The sequence below is a fragment of the Petaurus breviceps genome, unplaced genomic scaffold (genome assembly GCF_028583685.1).
Source record: "Petaurus breviceps papuanus isolate PSGF00001 unplaced genomic scaffold, PetGlider_PUasm1.0 77, whole genome shotgun sequence".
NCBI classification, from domain to species: Eukaryota; Metazoa; Chordata; class Mammalia; order Diprotodontia; family Petauridae; genus Petaurus; species Petaurus breviceps.
In genome coordinates this window covers 15,604,134-15,615,270 of record NW_027186492.1, presented here as the reverse complement: position 1 = coordinate 15,615,270, position 11,137 = coordinate 15,604,134, and the positions used below count along the sequence as shown (strand labels likewise).

Genomic DNA, 11,137 nt, shown 5'->3' with positions numbered 1-11,137 from the left:
CTTAGAATAATAGGCATCTACTAGAGCCTATTTGAATAAGAAGGTGACAGATTCAGATCTGTACTTAAGAAAATCACTTTAGCAGCAGTATAGAGATGGAACAAAATAGAAAGCTACTAAAGGCAGAAAGAGTGATTAAGAGACTGTTGTAATAATCTAGGTGAGAGGTGATAAGGAACTGAACTAAGGTTGTAACTATACTAGAGGGAAAATGTTGGATATGAGATGAGTTACTCTAGAGGTAGAAATATCTAGATTTCGCAACTGGCTAGATACATAGGGGTGAGGAAGAATGAGAAGTCAAGGATTACAAGCAGTTTACAAACCTCAAAAACTAAAAGAATGGTGGAACTGAAAAAGGAAAGTTTGGAAAAGAGGTAGGTTAGGTGAGGAAGATGAGTTCTGTTTTAGGGATATAAGTGTAATGGAAATGGGAATTTGAAGATCTTCCCTGTCCCTTAATGGGCCTAAGGGAATTTGAAGACCTTCCCTACCCTTAATAGGCCAAATGTAATCACATGGAGCCCATGGGGGCAGGAGTTTCCTGAAAGGGTGGAGTAGGAAGGAGCAGGAAAAAGAGTGCCAGAATTGCTGGGAGCAAGCAAAGTGGAGACTGAGCAGCTAGCATGAGTGAGGGGTGTTCTTGCTTAAGGGTCTAATTATATGGAATGATCTTGGAAGACTCGTCATCCCAGAGTGCCCTACGCTGGAGACCACGCGCTTTCTTGCTCACTAGCTCTCCCTCCTCCCTCACGTACCATGGGGGCTCTGGCCACAAGCCAGGCGGCTAAGCTGGAAGAGACAGCGAAGGTGGTGACGGCGGCCGCAGCGGCCGGGGGAAAATTCGGGCTAAGACGAGCAGCAGGAACAGATGACCAAGTACAAGATGGGGGGGTGACATCACCAACCGAGTCCTGAGGGTGGTGGTAGAGGCATCAACCTCAGGTACATCTATGCTGGGTCTGTGTGAGAAGGGTGATGCCATGATCATGGAGGAGACAGGAAAGATCTTCAAGAAGCAAAAGGAGATGAAGAAAGGTATTGCCTTCCCTACAGCATCTTGGTAAATACCTGTGTCTGTCACTTCTTCCCCTTGAAGAGCGACCAGGACTACATCCTCAAGGAGGGTGACTTAGTAAAAATTGACCTAGGAATTCATGTGGATGGCTTCATTACAAACGTGGCCCACAGTTTTGTGGTTGATGCAACTAAGGGCACTACAGTGATAAGGAGAAAAGCAGATGTGATTAAGGCAGCTCACCTGTGTGCTGAGGCAGCCCTTCACCTGGTCAAGCCTGGAAACCAGAAAACACAAGTTACAGATGCCTGGAACAAAGTTGCCCATTCATTTAACTGCACACCAATAGAAGGTATGTTGTTCCACCAATTGAAGCAACATGTCATCGATGGAGAAAAAACTATCATTCAAAACCCCACCAACCAGCAGAAAAAAGACCATGAAAAAGCTCAGTTTGAAGTCCATGAAGTCTATGCTGTGGATGTTCTTGTGAGCTCAGGAGAGGGCAAGGCCAAGGATGCAGGACAGAGAATCTGTAAGCGAGATCCTTCAAAACAGTATGGTCTGAAAATGAAAACATCCTGTGCCTTTTGCAGCAAGGGGAGAGGCACTTCGATGCCATGCCATTCACTCTCAGGGCATTTGAGGATGAAAAGAAAGCCCGGATGGGTGTGGTGGAATGCGCCAAACATGAGTTACTCCAGCCATTCAATGTTCTATATGAGAAGGAAAGTGAGTTTGTTGCCCAGTTCAAATTCACAGTACTGCTCATGCCCAATGGTTCAATATGAATAACTAGTGGTCCCTTCCAGCCTGAGCTGTAGAAGTCTGAGCTAGAGGTCCAGGATACAGAGCTAAAGGTACTCCTTCAGAGTTTAGCCAGTCGGAAGGCCCAGAAAAAGAAAAAAAAAAGGCCTCCAAGACTGCAGAGAATGCCACCACTGGGGAAACAGCAGAAGAGAATGAAGCAGGGGACTGAGATGGTTTCCATCTCCCTAGCCCAGTACTCCTTCCTACTTCCTCTCCTGCTACACCCTGGGCTCCACAAAGAGCTGTTCATCTTTTCCACCCAGGACCACCGGTAGATGGGGAAACCTCTCCCCTCATCCCAATCCCTACAACCAACCCTCCTTCAAATGACTACCAGCTCTGACTGACTCTGGCCTTGGGAGGCTAGGGCTCCTGGCCATCGCAGACTACTTTAAACGAAAAAAAAGAAATTGAATAATAAAATCAGGAGTCAAAAAAAAAAGAATGGTCTTACATCTTAACACTTTTATAATGTTACAAAAATCTTTTATTTTGTTTTTGTTTCTAAGTCACTTCAGCAGTGTCTAATCCTTTCTGAACCCATTCTGGGTTTTTTTTTGGCAAAGATACTGGAATGATTTATCATGTCCTTATCCAGTTCATTTAACACATGAGGAAACAGAGGCAGAAAGGGTCAAGTGACTTGCCCAGATTTACATAGCTGGTGTCTATCATCCAATTTGAACTCAGGGATATGAACCTTCCTAATTGTAAACTCAGTGCCCTATGCACTATGCCACGTAGCTGCCCCTGCTATTTTGTACATTTGTGCAACAATCCACTGAATATTTAATATGAAAAAAAATCAGGATTATACCTAATCCCAAAATCATTTGTATATGAACTCCATTGAAATGTGTGAGTATAAGATGGATAAAAATAATGATGATAGGGGGTGGCTAGGTGGCACAGTGAATAGAGCACTGGCTCTGGAGTCAGTAGGGCCTGAGTTCAAATCCAGCCTCAGACACTTAACACAAAAAAGTAGCTGTGTGATCTTGGGCAAGTCCCTTAACCCCAATTGCCCTGCCTTCCCTCCAAAAAGCAAAAATAAAATAGAAGTTAAAAAAAGAAAAAAATAATAAATGATGAAAATAACAATAACCAACATTTATATAATACTCTAAGCTTTGAAAAGTATTTTATACACAGTATCTCTGCAACATCTTTCCAACAATTTCTTTTATATTTTCAACAATTCTGTGAGGTAGGTAACATGGTCAGGATCTATAGACATTTATCATCAGTGTTGAAATAGACACTTAGCAGGTTAATCCATTTACTCTCTTAAAGAGAATCTATGGAGTTAGGGTTATCAGTGAATAGATTGCTAGATCTGGTGTCAGAAAGACTCATCTTCATGGTTCAAATCTGGCCTCAGAGACTTACTAACTACCATGTTTCCCCGATAATAAGACACTGTCTTATTTTTTTTTTTTTTGGACAGAAAAACACCAGAGGGCTTATTTTCAGGGGAGGGCTTATTTTAATGAACATTGACAGCAATTTTAATAAACAGGTAAATGTGAACAAAAAAATGTACCTTTATTCAATAATGAATTCAATAAAGAACAGGATGACGTGCTCACTGCTGCAGCTCTGATTGGATGCAGCTCAGAGTGCGGTGTGCGTTTCACCCGGGGGGGGACGGTGCATACAGAGGGTACCGTAATGTAGCATGTAGCGCAGGGGATCACCTTCACTACAGTAGCAATCTCAATAGGGCTTATTTTGGGGGGAGGGCTTATTTTAGAGGAATCTTACACAGTAAGGGGAGGGCTTATTTTCGGGATAGGTCTTATTATCAGGGAAACACGGTATGTGATCCTGGGCAAGTCACTTAACCCTATTTGCCTCCATTTCCTCATCTATAGAATGAGCTGGAGGACCACTACAGTACCTTTACAGAAAAACCCCAAATGGGGTCATGAATAGTCAGACGGAACTGAAATGACTAAACAACAACAGAATAGTCTACAGATTATTAAATTAGTAGCAGAGCAAAGACTTATTTGTGTTTGAGCTAACACATGCTGATGCCCCTATCAAAATGTTCCTATATTCAAAATCGTATATTCCACAGGAATCAACCTAGAGTTCTTTTTTGGCTAAGATGACTGATTGATGACGTGTACTCCTGAATCTTTTTAAAGACAAAAAACATTATTCATGCTTTATGGTAGAGAATTCTAGGGTCTCAGCTGAGTACTTGTCCAAGTGCTTGAGCAGATTCAAAGTTCCTTTCTAAGAAAAAGTTTGGCCCATTCCCCAGGCACCCCTACCTCCCACCTCCATGAGGAAGTGGGCTGGCCTGCCATCTGGGTGAGAATGCTAGTCAAACTCCTCAACTTTCATGAAAGAATGTCAGTTCTGCCTCCCACATATCTGATATCTAAAGCATATGGATCGTGCTTTAATTAAAAACTCAGATTATCCTCAGCTCAATGTGATAATCATTTTAGCCATGAATTGACTATGATCTATCCCCTGTCAAGAGTTCACCTGATGCCCTAAAGACTCTGGTCCATGGACTTTGACATAGAATAAACCTTTGTTTGGGGGAGTTTTTTTTCCATTTTTTCTAGTTCTTGGCTGGATTCTAGAGGGTTGATATTAACAAAGAGTAGCCTTATATGAAGTAAACCAAAGGAAATCACTCAATTGACAAGTAGTAAGCATTTACAATGTGCTGAGCACAAAAAACAATTTCTGCCCTCAAGGACCTGGCATTCCAATGAGGAAAACATGAAAATAAATAAATACTTACAAAATGCAGACAGAATACATGGAAAGCAAACTTACAGGGGACAGTTCTAACAGTTGACAGGGTAGTAATACTAGAAAGGCCTACTACACAAGGTGTCATTTGAGCTGACCTTGAAAGAAGGCAGGGAATATATATTGCATTTGGCATCAAAGGGCCTTGGCTTGAACCCTGACTTGGCATTTAAAATTTGTGTTGTTTTTTTTTGTTTGCTGTTGTTTTTGTCTGTTTTTATATTTTAGGCATGTCATTTAACCATTCTAAAAATCAAGTTCCTGAAAATGGAAATAATATTATTCCTACTGCCTGACTCAAAGGTAGCTAAACTATAACACTGTCAATAAGTGTTAGCCATGATTCTTTCCTGTGGAATATCACTCACTGGAATTCTAATGATTATTATTTATAAAGTCTTCATCAACAGTCTAACCTCCATCTATAATTTCTAGGACTTGTTCTCTCGATTCCATGTTTATTGTAATTAAAAAAACTTCAGCCTTCATCAATAATAATAATAATAATAATAGCATGTATAACACATTGTAAGCATTATATCATTGAATCCTCATAATAAACCTGGGAGGTAGGTACCATTATTTCTCCCATTTTACAGATGAAAAAATGGAGATTCAGAGGGTGTAAGTCATATATGTTTCAAAGACAAGATTTGAACCTATGTCTATTGGACTCCAAATCCAACATTGTCCATTCTAGGCTATATTACCTGCTAGATAGGAAGAGGGGTACAACAATGCTAAATTTTATGTACCTCTGTATGTATATGTACATATATGAACGCATGTGTGTATACATACACACACATATATACATACATACATATATATCTTACCACATACAGAGCTTTGTAGCATTTAAGTGCTCTGGAAAAAAACACAAAATTTAAATAAAGTATATTTCCTGGTCTCAAGGAGGCTTTCAATCTACTAAGGTTATAAAGCCTAAACTTAGACAAATATGTGATACCTTATTACATGATAAATCCAGTAAGAAGTAACGATAATGATGATAGGTACCATTTATATAGCACCTCGATATTTGCTAAAGATTTTACATACATGATCTCATTTGATCCTCACAACAACTCTGTGAGGTACGTGCTATTATTGTCCTCATTTGACAGATGAAGAAACCGAGGATGAGGGTAGCCAAGAGACTCGCCCATGGTTGCACAGATAGAAAGTATCTGATTGTAGGATTTAGACTAAGGGCTTTTCTTACATCAAGGAAGACCAAAGAGGGACAGTTATTGTCAATTTAGGAAATAAATGAAGGCTTCTGTGGAGGTAACATTTGAGTTGAGCTTAAAGAATGGGCATTGTTGGGGTGGAGCCAAGATGGCAGAGTAGAAGCACAAACTTGGTGTGGGCTCCCCTCCAATTACTTTCAATATATATATATATATATATAATGACTCTAAAGAATGGGTGTTGTGCACAACTCAGACATGAACTGACGCTGAGTCAAAAAAAAACCAGAATCAGGAGAACATTTTATATAGTAACAGCAGCACTGTGTGATGACCAACTTTGATAGGCTTAGCTCTTCTCAGCAATGCAATTCCAAAAGACTCATGATAGAAAATGATATCTAGATCCAGAGAAAGATCTATGGAGTCTGAATATAGATCGAAATAAACTGTTTTTCTCTTTTGTAGTAGCTTTTTTTTTCTTTTTTCTTGTGGTTTTTTCTATTTTCTTCTGATTCTTCTTTCACAACATGAATAATGTGGAAATATATTTAATATGATTGTACATGTGTAGCCTATATCAAATTGCATGCTGTCTTGGTATGGAAGGAGGGAAATGAGAGGAAAAATATATAAAACCTTATGAAAGTGAATGTTGAAAAATAAAAATAAGTAAATATTTTTAAAACAGAAATGCTTGTTTTATTCCATATTTTTTTAAATGGGTATGAAGTCAATGAATGAAAATAAGGCATTTCAAGCCTAATTGCTTTAGCAAAGACACATTTGGGGCAGAGACTTGCCTCATTTGGAGCATAAGATGCTTGAAAGGGGGTATTACTAACTGAGGCAGAAAAGATATGGTGATATATAAATTGTTGAGGGCTTTTATATCAAACAAAAGAACCTTAGATCTACTCTGTGGGCAATATGGACACACTGAGAGTTTTTGAGGAGGTGCTCAATATGACCAAATCAATGAAATTTATTGCCTCAGTAGCATGAAAAATGGATTAGAACAGGGAAGAGGTAGAAAGAGGAGGATGTGTTAGTAGGCTATTGCAAGTGCCCATAATGGTTGTAATAGGAGCTTCCCTAGGATGATGGTAGTGTGAAAAAAGAGGAAAGGATGGTCAAGTGATTGTGCAAAGCTAGTATTGACAGAATATGGGAAATGTTTGGATTTGAGAAGTAAGGAAAAGAGTAGAATCAAAGATAATATCAATGTTGTAAGTGTAAGACTACACAAATGGTGCTACCACAGATAAATATGGTGAAATCAGAAAGAGAAACCATTTTAGAGGTAAAGATCATGAATCGGGGTATTTAGCACATTGATTTTGAGGTGATGGAAAAATCTAGGTAGTTGGAGATGTGGGTTAATATTTCAGAAGAGAGATTAGAACTGGAGATACAGATTTGGAAGTCAAACCATAAAAACCAGTTCAAACCAAATTGAAGTTTTGAGGGTAAATGAGATTAACAAGGGAGAAAGTATAGACCGAAAAGAGAAAGTCAAGGACAAATCTTTAGGGCTTATCTTCATCAATGATATCAGGAAAAGAATGAGAGGCAAGAGAAGGAGACAGAAAATAAGGAGTCAGATATTTGGGAGTGGAGCCAGGTGAGTATGGTTTGTTTGAAGCCCAGGTAATATATATCAGGACCAGTAGGAGAGATGTAGTTTATGAAAAACTGAACATATATCCAAGATGACAAAAGGGAACAAAATGGTATTCATTTTAAAGTATAAAGGTAAGTTTAATGTGAATGAGTGAGTGGGAAAAATAAAAGAATAGAAGGTTGAGGTTGAAAAATAGAAGACAAAAATTCTAGTTCTTGGTATTTGATCTGTTCAAAAAGATGGTAAGAGATAAGACGCATGCCATGGTAGTAGGGGGCCAAAGTGAGATAAAGAAGGAGGTATTTAGCATAGAAGAAGTTATAGAATTATGTTGTCATATTGTCAGAGGGATTCTCAGAAGGTAAATTAAAGACACCAAAGATAATGGCAAAAGAGGGAGTAAAAGGGAAGAATCTGATTTAATAGTACTGAAAATTGAATGCAATAAGCATTTAATAAGTGCTTACTACAAGATACTATCATAGTTACTTAGGGTACAAATTTTCAAAAATAAAAACATTCTATGCCCTTATTAATTTGACTCAGGGAATTTACATTTTACTTACTTTCCTTACTTATTTTAATTATAAATTATAAGCATATAAGCAAATGAAAGATTATTTGAGGTAGGAGAGAGTCCTTGATCTTTGCAATGAAAAATCGAAATTCCATCATCTGAAAGCACAGTACCTGCCCCCTGTGAGAGAGGTGTTATATTTAAATTCAGAATGAGACGTAGAATTTTGGACAGGAGTAACATGAGGATGTGTTTACCTTGATTATGTATATTTTTAAGAGAATTTTGTTTTTAATTCTTCCATGGGGAAAGAATAGAAAGAAGAGATAAGAGCCTTGTTAATTGGAAAATGTCATTGAAGGATAATGATGAGGAATAATACTTTTGACCTTGCGATTTAAAAGGCAGGGTGAAGTAGGAGAGATATTTCCCCGGTGGAGAGCATTATGTGGGCTCTGTTGTTTTCAAGGGAAAGCCAGGTTTCTATTCAAGTGAAGAGGTAAAAATAATGCTAGCTGAAAAGTTAAAGTATGAATGAAAGGCACTTATTAAGCACACTCTGAAGATAAGAACACTCTCTGCTCTCAAGGAGTTTTATAAGAGGAGACAACACATATAGGAGGATGGTGGTGAGAGCAGCTATATATACAGACTGATAGAAAGAGGGGGAGAGAGCATGAGAGGAAGAAAAGAGAGAAGGGAGGAAGGAAGGAAGGGAGGAAGGAAGGAAGGAAGGAAGGAAGGAAGGAAGGAAGGAAGGAAGGAAGGAAGGAAGGAAGAAAAGAGAAGGAAAGAAAGAAGAAAAGGGAAGGAAAGAGAAGAGAGGAGAAAAGGGAGGGAGAGGAGAGAAAGATAGAAATAAAGAAAAAAGAAAAGAAAAATTTTCAGACTCTTCAAGACTGACTCTAAGGAAGATAAAGAGTAAAAACTTTGGGAAGAGACAGATATGTAGAAAACCCAGCACATCAATATGTCCCTGACTTTCAGTTAATCTCCCTAGACACTTTGGGGAATTGTTGTTTCATTGAGATTAGGACGTGTTAGGTATACTGAGATATTTGTCTCCCAGGTAGCAAGGTCATTCATCCTTGTGTATATTCTATTATATTCTAATATGTAAAACTTATCTGACTTCCATTTGTTATCCCTTGGAGAGCTAGATTTACTTGCTATTCATTATTTTTGGTGATACTTTATGTAATATTTTATTGGAAGGAGCGAAGTTGAAGAGTATAAGCTAAGGGTTTAAGAGACAGATACCAGAAAAGCAGCTTAAATCTCAAAATTGATCCCCTAGACCAGCAAATATTTATGAGGAAAGATGGATATAATTGTAATCCTATGCCTCCTCTCAACTGAGTGGCCAGGATCTCTTCCAAGAAGAAATTAAAGTCTCCCTTAGAAAAGGTGGTTAAGATTCCAGAAATAATAGCTATGCCTTCCCATGAGCTATATCTAGACAACCCACATAGATATACACAAGACAGATTGGAAAGGACAATTATATGGGTAACATATACCTTATTGTCTCTGGGGTAAATATGTATCTTAGCATCTAGCTAGGTTAGATGCTGGATAAATTCTCTCTTTTTTTTTTCATTTTGGAGAGGGGAAGGCAGGGCAATTGGGGTTAAGTGACTTGCCCAAGGTCACATGTCTAGTAAGCGTTAAGTATCTGAGGCCATATTTGAATTCAGGTCCTCTTGAATCCAGGGCTGATGCTTTATTTACTGCTGGATAAATTCTTGTTGCTTACTTGGTTGATTAGATCTTCACAGTCCTCAATGAGAGCTCTTTCAGGTTCCTTCCATATAGTTTATCACTTCCTTCAGGCAGTATACAAATTGAGGCATGCAAGGACCTAGTAACAGTTCTAAATTCATACACAAAGGGTAAGGGCTCATATTCATCAGAGGAGTGCTAGAAAATATCATTGATTATGCACTGGTTAACCAGGGTCAGTATGCAAACTCAACTCTAATCACAACTCTGTGTTACAAATACTGTGAGTGATTATAAGTTATTAAAGACCTGTGATTTCTTTGTTGGAAAGCTGTCCGTTCATATCCTTTGAGCATTTATCAGTTGAAGAATGATTCATATACTTATAGATTTAACAAAGTTCTTTATATATTTTAGATATGAACCTTTATCTGATAAACTGTCTATAAATTTTTTCCCAATTTTCTGCTTCCCTTCTCATCTTGATCATATTTGTTTTATTTGTACAAAACTTTTTAATTTAATGTAATTGAAATTATTCATTTTATATCTACCTTTCCCCTCTATCTCTTGATTATTCATAAATTGTTCACCTATCTATAAGTCTTATGAAATCATTCCCTCTACCAATGCAGATCAGTACCTTCTCTGAAACTTGTATTCTTAGAGAGAGCCTGTGTGCTTCAGAAATGGGGAAATTAAGTAATTTGCCTATAGTTGTATAGCTATTAAATGTGCCAGAAGTACAAATCAAACCTTTGTCTTCCTGATTCTACCTCTAACTCTCCATTCACTATGCCTGTGGTGTCAAACTCAACCAGAAATAGACCATTAAACAATACATAGGAATCCCTGCCCATTCCATATTTACTTAGAAAAGTATATGTTAACATTATCTATGTTCGGTTGAATCTTTATTTTGTAAAATATTTCCCAATTACATTTTATTCTCTTTTGGCTGCACTTAGGGTATAGTCAGGTCAGGTACCTAGACTTCATATTTCATACCTCTGCACAATGCCACACTATGTCTTTCAAACCAAGTTAATGATTTTAAATGATAAAAGCAGCAATTATCAGCTTTCTGTCCTTACTGAATGTGGAAGTCCATCAAATTTTGGATAGTATCACATAACACGTCTTATCTGCTGTCTTAAGCAATGTTAAGAGTATTGATCATATCCACAGTAAGGTTCTAGATTTGCCAAGTTATCTCAAAGAAAGATCTCACTGTCAGTAAGCAACTGACAGAAATATCCATCTTTGATTTTTATCTGCTAGATTTGCTATTCCTAGGAAGTTTTTTTTTAATGATGTCCCCTTCTCTGTCTCATTTGTATACTGTGTACATAGAGTTAGTCAATCTTATAGCATTGAATATAAGAAATTGTAAGTAATTATATTACAGCATGATTTACTCCAATGTGTCGTTGGCCCTAATAATGGACAAAAATAATTTGTGCCCCATTTACTTT

The 11,137-nt window shown here is 37.9% G+C and overlaps 1 pseudogene; it reads left to right on the top strand.

Moving 5' to 3' along the window:
• Positions 1-871: 871 nt before the first annotated feature.
• On the top strand, positions 872-2,013 carry LOC138175337 (proliferation-associated protein 2G4 pseudogene; annotated as a pseudogene).
• Positions 2,014-11,137: the final 9,124 nt, after the last annotated feature.